The 8,559-nt window shown below is 46.3% G+C and overlaps 1 long non-coding RNA gene across 1 annotated transcript in view; it reads right to left on the bottom strand.

Moving 5' to 3' along the window:
- Positions 1-2,830: 2,830 nt before the first annotated feature.
- Positions 2,831-8,559, bottom strand: part of LOC126960129 (uncharacterized) — a 39,814-nt gene continuing 34,085 nt past the window's right edge. Inside the window, exon 5 of the long non-coding RNA XR_007727732.1 lies at positions 2,831-4,774. This is a non-coding gene — a long non-coding RNA (uncharacterized LOC126960129). The remainder of the gene's footprint in view (positions 4,775-8,559) is intronic.

Genomic DNA, 8,559 nt, shown 5'->3' with positions numbered 1-8,559 from the left:
TTTCCACTCCAACTCCCGTGGGAGTAAGTTCTTCAGAAAACTGCCTTCAGGGTGCCCCAGGATTCTGTGGAAGTGCAGAGACTGGAATGGCCAACTGTCAGCCTTCTTTAGGGCAGGATGACAGCATGTTTCAGGTCCCACTGAATTGCCCAAAAGGCTGAATAAGCACATGTACCAGCTTTCCAAGGTCCCTGAGGCTTGAGAGAAAGGGAGGGGCTGGAGGACGTATTGATGCCAACTTTCGAATGAAAACAAAATCAGCACCAACATTCATAGATCTATAAGGTGTATTTTATGTCAAATAATCTATCATAATTCAACTTACATGTAGGAATATAAAATTGCATTTGATGTTGGGGGGACATTGAAATGTCTTTGGTATGACATGAAGTGGAATCTTCAGTGTTTTTAAAAAGGCCCAATTGAACCAGGAAAGCAGGGACAAAAAGAGAAGGGTGGGGAGGGAAACGATCAGCTTCAATCAGTTTGTGCACAATTTTGCAATCAGAAATGTCAGAAGGAAACTATTTTAATGTCCACATACATAAGTTTTGTTAAATGGGGTGAGGGGGCCAGGCGCAGTGGCTCACGCCTGTAATCCCAGTACTTTGGGAGGCCGACGTGGGAGGATCACCTGAGCTCAGGAGTTCAACACCAGCCTGGCCAAAATGGTGAAACTCCACCTCTACTAAAAATACAAAAATTAGCTGGGCTTGATGACGGGTGCCTGTAATCCCAGCTACTCGGGAGGCTGAGGCAAGAGAATCACTTGAACCCGGGAGGCGGAGTTTGCAGTGAGTCGAGATCGTGCCTCTGCACTCCAGCCTGGGTGGAGACTTCATCTCAAAAAAAAAGAAAATGGGGTGGGGGTTTCATGAGGGGCTCACTGCTCCGGGTCTTACCTGGGTTCTGCCAGTGGTGGGGCTGTGACTTTCCACTGGCAGCCACACCAAGCTGGCCACACCTGGCACCTCTGGTGCGGTGGCTGAGGATGCTCCAGAGATGGGGTCTTCAGATGCCCCTTCATGTGCACCAGATGCCAACTGCCTGCTGTAGGGGAGGGTGGCGGAGACCCTAAAGTTCAGTGTGCAGGAGGATTAGCTGGTTTGCCAAACTTAGAGCATCCCTGCCCTGTGGGGTAAAGGGTAAGAATTGTCACCCTTTGGTGCTCGCTCCTGTGCCAGGACCCCCTCCCAGGACAAGTGCACACAATCCCCTCCCAGCACTGCTGGGACACAGCCCTGCAACTTGCAGCAGGCTCCGCCCACCTCTTCCCTACAACCCCCACTCCTGTTTGGGGCTGTAAAAATAGAAAAAAGCTCCCATACAAGCCCAAAATGCTTTTTCTATTCTCTCACCCTACAACAATCAACACAGAAGACTTCTATGGCCGAATGTGTGGGGATTTCTCCCCAACAATACACAAGCAATCGGTTCTGCAGCGGACACCAGCTGGGTGTCCCCAACTTCAGTTCTGATACTGTCCACCTGGAGGTAGCATCAGATCCGAGGGTGAGGCCTCCGTGCCCAAGACTACCCCCCTCCCCAGCCCCGCTGGATACCAGGAACAAGCGCGGGGCCTCCGGAACTCCTGACTGGCTGGCTTCAAGTTGGGGTCCCCATGGCTCCTTTTGGTTTGGTGAATTTGCTGGAGTAGCTCTCATAGCTCTGGTAAACACTTACCTTTAGTGGTTGATCACAAAGGACACAAATGAAGAGATGCAGAGGGTGAGGTACGGGAGAGGGAGCACGAAGCTTCGATGCCCTCCCCAGGGACCGCCCTCCAAGGAGCAACCCGTGTTCAGCCATCCAAGAGCTTCTGGCATCCAGTTCTTCGGGGTTTTTATGGAAGCTTCACGACTGATTAAACCACTGGCAACCTCCAGGCTGGGGGGTGTAGTTGAAAGTCCTGACCTCTAATCCTGCCTAGATGTTTCTGGTAAGCTGCTCCACCCTCCCTAGGGGCTGCCAGCCAGCAGGTAATTCATTCCTGTACAAAAGACATCACTGTGGAGTTGCTAAGGATTTCAGGAGTCATGTGCCGGGAAATGGGGTTCACAATATCACAGGGGCCATGCTGGGGCTCCCGTGAGCCTGAGTCACCCAGCCTCGTCCATAGTGTGCTCAGGAGTCCTGCACTGTAGGGCAGGATGTGCATCCCGTGCATGGGACAGGGGACACAGAGGACACAGAGGAGCTTGGAAGTGTGACAGGACTGGGCCATGACAACCCATTCTCCTGCCAAGGAATAGTGAGAGAGAAGGCTCCCCAGGGCGCAGCCACAGCACACCTAGGGCGTCCATGGAAGCAGACCCCACGCAGGCCTCTCCCTGTGAGTTCGGGTCATCTGAGACTGGTCATTTGAGCCCGGGCCATGTGCTGTTGATGATGTGAGACCACAGCCTATCCAGGAATCGAAACTGAGGCATCTGCTCCAGCCACCTGTGATTTATGGGCATTAATTGCAGACCTGCTCCTGTCTTATAAAATCAGGATGGAGCCGCCACTGCTGAGGCAAGGAAAAGATTTGTCTAAAATATTGGCTGCTGTCGTCGATACTGGGACCTCTTGAGCCAGGTCCCTTCCGCATTCTGATGAGGTAAGGCTGCCCTGGAAGAAAAAGGTCTCTAGAACATAAATCTATTTGACACCAAATGTGTCCTCACGGCGAGCCAAACCCCCCGTGCAGGAGCCAGAGATACAGACACAGAAAAAGAGGAGCTGGTTCTGTCTTCAAGGACAGAAAGAAAGAGAAACTGCCTGGTGCTAAAGCAAGCCCTCTTTGCAGCTCATTCCAAGCCCCAACCAGCTCCTGCAACTCTTGCCAAAGCCGTAGCTCTTCACGGGGATGGAAAAGCAAGCTCATCCTGTGTGGCCATCGGGATGGTTTTCTCCTCCCCTCGTGCCTGCTGTAGACGAGGGGCGTTTCCTCACGCCGTGACTGTTGCTTTGGCCAATGGAGCGTTAGCAGTGAGGTGTGGGCAAAGGCCTGCAATATGCTTGTGCGTACAGTTGGCTCCGCTCCTGGGCTCTGGCCCTTCACCAGGAGAACACGTCCAGGTGCTGCTGATCAAAGGAGAAGGAGCCTGTGGGGCACGTCGGAGGCCACCCTGCCGCTTAGAGCCCAGTGCAGCTGAGCCCAGTGGCCTGCACAGCCTTGTGTGAAGTGCTACAAGACACTGAAACTGTGAAGTTGTCTGTTACACAGCATTATTGTGCCAATAATCCGTCACCACATCCAGGACTTTAGAGAAGCAAGACGCTGATAGGATGCTCCCGCCACCATCTTCAGAATTATCTGAAAAACAACCCTGACACCAACATAATTTTTTTTTCTCTCACTTCTTCAAAGTATATTATTCCCTCAGTCTGTGAGTCAGGGGTTATTTTATTTTTAAAGTTTGCTGCCTCCTCAGTAGATATAATTTGACCCTAATTTTGTAAGACATGAATATATATAAATATATTCCAGAGATGAGACTGAAATGCTCAAGATAGTGACAGCAGTATTTCTGGGTTGAGAGATCTAGAGTGACTTATGTTCCACTGAAAACATTTCTATATTTGTTCACATTTTCTATAATAAGTCATTATTTTATGATCAGCTATATATACTTGATTTTCGAACAGATAAAGCTTAACATAAACATGGTTTAAACATAAAGTTTACTTGCCCAGAAACTTTGTTCACAATGTCAGAAACACAGGGCAGGAAGATAAGTCAATCCTTGCGCAACGGAGTCGCTGTTCACCCTGGGAAGGGAGGTAACTGCCAGAAACCCAGACAAAGGGATCCTCAGATGCTGTTGGCCTCTTCTGCTTAGGAACTGATGGCAGAAAATATTTGTCCTTGAGAAAGCCAGCCCCTGATTAAATGTTACTATGCTCTGATACAATGTCAGTAAATCATTTCCAAAACCCCAAACACTGAAATAGTGGGAGGTGGCCATGACCACTTGGGTGATTTCTCACCTGGGAGGACGTCATAAAGGTGAAGACAAGCACTGGGGTACAAATGTGCTTGCAATGGGGACATCTGCAGCGAGCAGAGAGTGGGGCACACACCTCCCTAGACTCGTTTCTCAGAAACACATCAGGTCACCCACTTTCTCTCCAAAAGCAGAACATAAAGTCAGATTGAGCTCATGTTCCCTTGTCCATGAATAACTGGATGTGTGAGGTTATGACAGATTTAGAACCTGCCAAAATCAGAGTGAGTGTCCTTCCTGGGCTAGAACACACTCTACTTCTCTGAAGTGGAATAAGACGGAAATTTCATAACCTCAAGGGACAGAGAACATTGCCCACTGCAGCAGATGGTAATACTCAGGGGCACCCTCCAGGGTTCGTCAGGTGGGCAGAACCAGAATGGGTCATGGGATGAGAGATCTATTACAGGAACGAGACCTTGCCAGTTGCGGGAGGAGCTAGAGAAGCGAAGGTATCAGAGGGAAGTTGGCAGAGCGGAGGAGTCACCAATTAGCCGGTCTGAGAAATCAAGCTTGTCGTGTTGCCAAAACTGGTCCCTGAAGGCAGAGGAGACGTCTACAGCAAGCTACTTCTTCTGTGGGTTTTCAGCCAAGCACCTGAAGATGGTCTGGAGCTATCGTTGGCCAGGAAGATGCCCCACAGTGAAGACGACCAAATGGACAAGGAGTACAAGGACACGCAGGAGGCTGTGGCACCTCCAAGTGTGTCTGTCACCACACCTAACTGCGCTGACCTTCGGAGGGTAATGGCTGCTGCCTGCTCATCAGAATTGGCTGAGTCCTTTCTGTAAGGAAGGAAGGGGAAAGGGAAATCAAAAGGGAATCTGGCCTTGTCAGTTTCTACGGCGAGGCTCTGCCAGCAAAAAAACAGTGGCTATGGGCCAGGCAGCCCGCCTGCTGCAGAGCCAGCTCTTCCAGCTAAGGGCTTCTCCACCTCAGCACTGCTGATGCTTCCAGCCCAGTGATCCTTTGTGGTGGGAGTTTATCCTGAACATCCTTGGCCTCCACCCACAGGATTCCAAGGGCATAGTCCCTGCAAGTCATAACCAAAACCATCTCCAGACATTGCCAAATGTCCCCAGAGTGGTGGCAGACAAAATCCTGCCAGCTGAGAACCATCGTTTTACCTTCTGCATCTCAGAGTGCTGAACCAAGGTTTGAGAACATAATGAAGCTTATTCGGTCACATTGTGCTCACTAAAAAACAGTGTTTTAAAAAATTTTAGTGAGAATAGAAAGGATTTCTGTGCAATTAATAAACAACTAAGGGCTGGGCACGGTGGCTCACACCTGTAATCCCAGCACTTTAGGAGGCTGAAGCAGGAGGATCACTTCAGGCCAGGAGATTGAGACGAGCCTAGGTAACATAGCAAGACCCCATCTCTACAAAAAGTTTAAAAATTAGCTGGGCATGGCTGTTGCCTAGCAAGTAAATAAATCCAGTGTTCTATTTTTCCATCACCGTGGCACTCATTGCCTTTCCTTTAACAATTCTGGAGATTCCACCAAGATGCCTTGTCGATTCCCCTTGTCTGCAACAGTGGACAGCTCAATCTGAGGAGTGTGAGCCCTCAGCTCAAAGGGCGGAGACCACGGTCAGGGGCTCTGCTGCTTTTCGTGGTGAGTCACTCAACAGCAATAACGCCTTTCTTGTTTGCGGAGTTATAGCCTGAGTCCTGGTCAGCAGTTTCCAATGCATGACTCAGAGTGTGAGACTTTGCTGGGATGCTAAAGTGATTTGTTGAGTTTTCAACCTTGATTTGTAACTTATCTGTTAACTCTCTTTTGAAAGAAATCTTTGTCGTGGAGAAGTGAATAAGCTACTGAGCATCTGCAGAGTCCCACAGCTCTCTAAATTTCTGCCTATTCTATTTATAGTCTGTAATTCTCATTCAAATGCATGTTGGGTCATGGAGACTAATGCTGTCCAGAAAAAAACTGGCCCAGTCTTGACTCAATCTGAAAGTCTCTCTGTTACACAAAATTGTCATTTTCCATACTTATCACAGTTATCTGTGGGTTTGTCTCTCTGTTTCTTGTTCTAAAAATTCTGCAGAAAGTTTGGGATTGAAGCATTTATGCAAGAGTCATATGTAACAATTAAAATGGTAAATTTTATGTTATATATATTTCATCACAATAAAAAATAAGTCAAATGCTGGCTGTATAAACTAAAAATAAAGAGTCAGACACAGACTTATGGGAGGCAGCTAGAGCAGTACTCACAGATAAATTTATAATTGTAAATACTTATGATAACAAAGAAAAAAGATCTCAAATCAGCAACTTAACCTTCCACAGTAAGACACTATGAAAGAACAGCAAGTGCCGGGCGCAGTGGCTCAAGCCTGTAATCCCAGCACTTTGGGAGGCCGAGACGGGCGGATCACAAGGTCAGGAGATCGAGACCATCCTGGCTAACATGGTGAAACACCGTCTCTACTAAAAATACAAAAAACTAGCCGGGCGAGGTGGCGGGCGCCTGTAGTCCCAGCTATTCGGGAGGCTGAGGCAGGAGAATGGCGTAAACCCGGGAGGCGGAGCTTGCAGTGAGCTGAGATCCGGCCACTGCACTCCAGCCTGGGCGACAGAGCGAGACTTCGTCTCAAAAAAAAAAAAAAAAAAAAAAAAAAAAAAAGAAAGAACAGCAAGTTAAACCCAAAGCAAGCATAAGAAAGGAAATCAGAAGAATTAGAGAGGAATTTAATGAAATAGCAATTAGAAAAATAATGGAGAAAATCAACAAAATAGAAAGTTGGTTTTTGTTGTTGTTTTTGTTTGCTTTTCCTTTTTTTTTTTTTTTTTTTTTTTTGAGAGAAGTCTCACTCTTGTCGCCCAGGCTGGAGTGCAATGGCACAATCTTGGCTCACTGCACCCTCCACCTCCTGGGTTTAAGCGATTCTCCTGCCTCAACCTCCCGAAGAGCTGGGATTACAGGTGTGTGCCACCACGCCCAGCTAATTTTTGTATTTTTAGTAGAGACAGGGTTTCACCATGTTGGCCAGGCTGGTCACGAACTCCTGACCTCAGGCAGTCCGCCTGCCTTGGCCTCCCAAAGTGCTGTGATTACAGGTGTGAGCCACTGTTACTGTGCCCAGCCAAAAGTTGATTCTTCTAAAAGATCAACAAAGTCGGCCAACCTTTACCTAGGCTGACTGACAAAAAAGACAGATGAGTCAAATTACTAAAATCAGAAATTAATGAGAGGCCATTGCCACCAACTTACAGAAATAAAAAAGAATTGTGAGGGAATACTATGGACATCTGTATGCCAACAAATTAGGTAACTTAGATGAAATGGACAAATTCTTAGAAAGACATAAACTCCAAAACTGATTCTAGGAAAACACAGAAGATATAAATAGTCACAGAAAAGAGATTGAATTAGTAATAAAAGAAAAAAATCTAGGCCAGGTGCAGTGGTATAAGCTTGTACTCCCAGCACTTTGGGAGGCTGAGGTGGGTGGATAGTTTGAGCTCAGAAATTTGAGACTAGCCTGGGCAACATGGTGAAACCCCATCTCTACAAATACGAAACAACAACAACAACAAAACTAGCCAGGTTCAGGGGTGTGTGCCTGCAGGCCCAGCTACTCTGGGAGATGGAGGTGGGAAGGTCGCTTGAGCCCAGGAGGTCAAGGCTGCAGTGAGACTGCACTCCAGTCTGGGCAACAGAGTGAGGGCCTGTCTCAAAAAAAAAAAAAAAAAAAAAAAAAGGAAAAGAAAAGAAATTCCCACAAAGAAAAGTGCAGCACTGAGGAATTCTACCAAACGTGTACTGAAGAATTATACTGATCTTTCACAAAATCTTCCAAAAAATAGAAGAGAAGGTAACACTTTCCAACTCTTCCTATGAGCCTGATAATAGCCCAATACCAAAAACAAAGATATCACAAGAAAACCATAGACCAGGATCTCTTCTGAGTACAGATGCAAAAATCCTGAACAAATTACTACCAAACTGAATCTAGCAACGTGTAAAAAGGATTTTACACCATAATCAAGTGGGATTTATCCCAGGGATGGAAGGTTGGCTTAATATCTAACAATAGATTATTTTAATACACCACACCATTACAATAAAGGAAAAAACACACAACAATCTTACTAGAAGCAAAAAAGCACTTGGCAAAGTTTAATACTCTTTCATAATTTAAAAAACCACTTTTGAAAACTAGCAATAGAAGTTCCTAAGTCTGATAAAAAGCATCTGTGAAAAATTTACAGCTAATATCATACTTAGTAGACAGACTGCTTACTTTTCCCTACGATCAAGATGTCTGTTCTTGCCACCTCTACTCACTATTGTACCGGAAGTTCTAGCCAGTGAAATTAGGCAAGAAAATGAAACAAAAGCCATGAAAATTGTAAAGGGAAAAATAAAACCATCACTATTTGCAGATTATCTAATCCTGTCTATAGAAAATCCTAAGGGGTCTAAGAAAAAAATTAATATTAGAACTAATAAATGAGTTCAGCCAAGTTTCAGGATACAAGATCAATATCAAAAAATCAGTTGTATTTCTATACATTAGCAGCGCAAATCAAAAAAATGAAATTAGAAAAACAG

The sequence above is a fragment of the Macaca thibetana genome, chromosome 7, assembly GCF_024542745.1.
Source record: "Macaca thibetana thibetana isolate TM-01 chromosome 7, ASM2454274v1, whole genome shotgun sequence".
In the NCBI taxonomy this organism is placed as follows: Eukaryota; Metazoa; Chordata; class Mammalia; order Primates; family Cercopithecidae; genus Macaca; species Macaca thibetana.
Note: the sequence above shows the minus strand (reverse complement) of the source record. Positions and strands in the feature narration are given on the sequence as shown.